This window comes from Pezoporus occidentalis, unplaced genomic scaffold (genome assembly GCF_034315485.1).
Source record: "Pezoporus occidentalis ecotype Australia unplaced genomic scaffold, CSIRO_AGI_Poc_V1 ctg223, whole genome shotgun sequence".
NCBI classification, from domain to species: domain Eukaryota; kingdom Metazoa; phylum Chordata; class Aves; order Psittaciformes; family Psittacidae; genus Pezoporus; species Pezoporus occidentalis.
Window position 1 is genome coordinate 1697390 of NW_026914106.1, and position 3821 is coordinate 1701210.

The 3821-nt window shown below is 52.2% G+C and overlaps 1 long non-coding RNA gene across 1 annotated transcript; it reads left to right on the forward strand.

Annotated features, from left to right (window-relative positions):
• Positions 1–812: 812 nt before the first annotated feature.
• Positions 813–3599, forward strand: LOC134164708 (uncharacterized). The gene is made up of 2 exons (XR_009965221.1): positions 813–1838; positions 2767–3599. It is a non-coding gene; the product is annotated as an uncharacterized LOC134164708 (long non-coding RNA).
• The last annotated feature ends 222 nt before the right edge of the window (positions 3600–3821 follow it).

The window sequence follows — 3821 nt, forward strand, 5'->3', positions numbered from 1 at the left end:
GCAGCAGCAGTTGTGAACATCTGGCAACACTGGCACAGGGTGCCCAGAGAAGCTGTGGCTGCCCCATCCCAGGCCAGGTTGGACTCAGGGGCTTGGAGCAAGCTGCTCCAGTGGAAGGGGTCCCTGCCCGTGGCAGGGGTTGGAGCTGGAGGAGCTTTAAGGTCCCTTCCAACCCAAACCAGGCTGGGATTCTGTGGCCTCCATGACCCCAAATCAGAGGCCCTAGAGAAGGAGCATCACAAATCGCCCTCCATCCATGGACAAAGGCAGGAATCCACTTACCCTGCTCTCTTCTGGACGTGGTCCTTTCCGCCCCTGGTAGATGCTCTGCTCCCATGTGGGTGATTTAGGGAGCAGAGCTCAGCACCCCAGGGCTGAGCAGCCTTTCTGCAGCTCAGGTCCCCATTCCATACCTGCACATAACTGGCCTGGCTCCAGACAACTGGATTATCTTCCTGCCTGCTGTTAAATATATAGAGAGGTTAAGCATGTTTAGCCTGGGTCACAGCACTCAGCACCTCGTGGGGCTGTGCTCGCTGTGGGAGGCAGGGGCTGGGGTGGACACTGGGGCAGCCAGCAGCTCTCATCACACGTTCCTCTGCATGAGGAGCCTGTTTCAAACAATGCCTTGTAAGTGCAAAGCTCCATCTCCAGTTACTGCTCCTCTGCATCAGCCAGTCCCCTGCTCCACGTGAGATATGTTTCAAATGATAGCATTTGTCTTTAATAAATGGCCACTCCATAAACTGCCTCCTGTGGGGAACCTGGGGTTTATAAGTAAAACCTGATGTTTCCATTTCATTACGGTGCGTTCGCTCTAAGATGAATCCCAACTCATCCTCTGGTTAATATCAGCCCAAGGTGTGCAGTGGGTTTGTATTACTCGGTATGAAATTCATATTGCTGGGCTTAATCCGTTTCAGATCCCACAGCTGTCTCTGTGCCAGCTTGACCTGGAGCAGGGATGCTCTTCCTTTGCTGGAGTCACCGGCGGCACTGACATTCAGAGGAGATAAAAGCAAGGCTCCTTCCATGACCACAGAAAGCCTGAGGTAGATTTGAGCTTCTTTAGCCCAACGTTTGCCTCGGAATACCTCCTGGGGTGCTTTATCTCTAAGGTCAAACCTGACCCCCTTAAGCACAGCCTTCTGTATGTGTGCAGCTTGGATCTTGACATCGGTCAGCAGAAGACGACCGTTTCCCAACCATTCAGTAGACATCCACCTACAGCTTCACTGGAAAACTCTGCTCATTCAATACAGAACGCATGCAGAGGACAACAAAAGGGCCCAGGTACTGAGCATAGCTGCGTTTGGCTTAAACATAAAGCATGCCCTGAGCGATCCCTGGAAGCCAAGCCTCACGTTTCGCACCATCACTCACGTTCCAGTGCTCCATCACTCAGGTATTTCTAACACAAGCAATGAGATAATCTCTGTCCCATGAGAACTGCTCTGCTGCTGTCTCCCATGGCTTGAAAGGGGAAGCAGAGCACTGCCTCATCCCCTGTTAATCTTTGCAGAGATCCCTTCTCTGACTCAGTCTCACTAGGGACTGAAGATCCCTCAAATGACCTCAAATCAGGTTCAGGAGGGCACCACTGATTTGTGTCAAGAAGAGAAGGCCTCATCTGAAGCTGCAGAGAGCCATAAACAAATGGATAAGAAGAAATATGTATTTTAGCCGCTAACACCCCCAAAGCAGAGTAAATGAATGAAACCACAGAGCAATTGAACCCTCCAGCCTTGAAGAGGGCCCATTTGGGAAAGCCTGGACAGGACAAGCTCCCCCAAACCACTGCCTGCAAGCACGGGGCAGGTCTGCTGCTGCTGAGCAAGGTGGTCTGCAGGGACCCCTTCACAGGCTTGGCTTTGTTCCCTGCTCCCTGGTCCCAACCTGTAGTTTAGTTCCTAGCAACTGCCCTTTGGGGATGGAAAAACTACATAATAAATAAAAGACTGCCCCATTTGAGCTCCATCTGTTGGGGTTTATAACTGTTCTCCTTCTAATTGCCAACTGACAATGTGAATTGCAATTAGCTAATTGCTTGCTAACTTTCCGTTCTAATAATAGGCCTGTTCCAGAGTTATACAAGCTTGGAGGCTGCTGCTGTTCCCTTGCAACTGGCAATAATAAATAATCCCGTATTCGCTCAGCATTGCCCTTCCTTCCAAGTTTCATCCCCATGCAAATTGCTCCAGCATGTACTAATCCCTGACGGGATGGCAGAGGCATCAACAGCGTTTCTTTGCCTCTCATTGCACTGCAGGCTTCAACACTTGCACGATGATGTGGCACCGGGATGCTGCGGCTGCCCTGTGCCTTCGCATGGGAGCTGCCTCTCCATAGGGCTGGGCAGCAGGACCAAGTGTTCTGCATCCCTGGAATTCCATTCCTCCTGTCAATATGGGTTGGCTTTCGTTTGCTTTTGGGAGTTTTGGGGTTTGTTTGTGTTTTTTTGCTTTCCCTTCACAGGATCAGATGTGGCCCTGGCCCCCGCAGTGACATGTTTTATTACCAGTAGCTTCAATAATGTCAGCACAGACCCAAAGCGCAGCGTTAAGGAACCCACGGTCTCCAGCAGCAAAACAAGGTGTACAAGGAGTCTGGATCCTAGTGGGGCTCCTGGTGGGAAGCGGGGTCGGGTTGGGTGCAGAGCCCCAGCATTCCCAACACTGGGAGCATTGGGAGCTCCCTTCCACACGGGTGAACTTCCCTGCACCCCTCTCCAGGCTTTCTCATCTCCACTTGGTTCCTGCTGTGCAGATGCAGCTAATTGAAAAGCAAAGCAAGAGCCTGATCCAGGGAAACCGAGGCCAATGGAATGAGCAACAGCGTTCCCTGGCGCGTGAGGAACTACTGAACGCAGACCTGCCAGCTAGCTGACAGCTCCAGGGACGACACACTAATCTTATTAAACTCGACCCAAAAGAAAAAGCCTTTTTAGAACTGGGGGAGTCGTGTCCAGCGAAAGCTGGGCTGGATTATTCCCTGGTGCCTCGGGGGTTTTTCCATGTCATCCCAAGCCTCAGGAAGGGGATGTGGGATGGGGATGGGATGGTCCGGTCTGCCCAGACCCTGCTGTCCTGCAGGGCTCAGCCCACCTGAAGCTCTGCCTCCTGCAGATGTGGCTAACAGCTGGCAGCAGGAGCTCACCAGCAGGGTCTTCATTAGAGGAACTGTTCTCTGGCTGCCTCAGGTGCCCCCCCCCAACCCAGGCCCCTGCTCCAGACACATCAGCCACAGGCTCCACAACTGCTTCAGATGGCTTTTCCTTGTGTGCGGTTATCTGGACTTTTCCATGCCTTGTTTCTCCCCTGCCCTGCTCCTGACATCTGACTCACTGGGAGATTTATTACCTTTAAAAGCATTCCTTGTGCAAGCCACACTCCAGAGCTCCCATCTTCCTGCTCTCACTCTCAGCCCTGGAGCTCATTTGGGCATAGGTATGAAAACCATACCATGAAACAGAGTTCTCCTTGGCAAAGCCACCACCTCTCTTTGCACAACGCGGAGATTCCTCGAGGGAGGAAAGCTCTTTGTAGAGAACTGACCTGGACCACTCAGGATACCGCTTTCAGCATCTTCCCCTGTCTCAAGCTTGCCATCAGCAGGGATTTCCAGACACTGCCAGGTTCTTGCTCCCCTGTGCCCCGCTATTCCCAGGTTCATCCTCCACACACCTCACTGTCAGACGCTTCTGTGAATGAAACTCCTGTCTTCCTCTTCCCCAGCCCTTTGGGAATGGCTGTGAAGCAGAGATTGATTTCAAGGGCCCAGGAATGAGTGAAAATGCCAAGGTCGTTTGAGCATGAAACAGC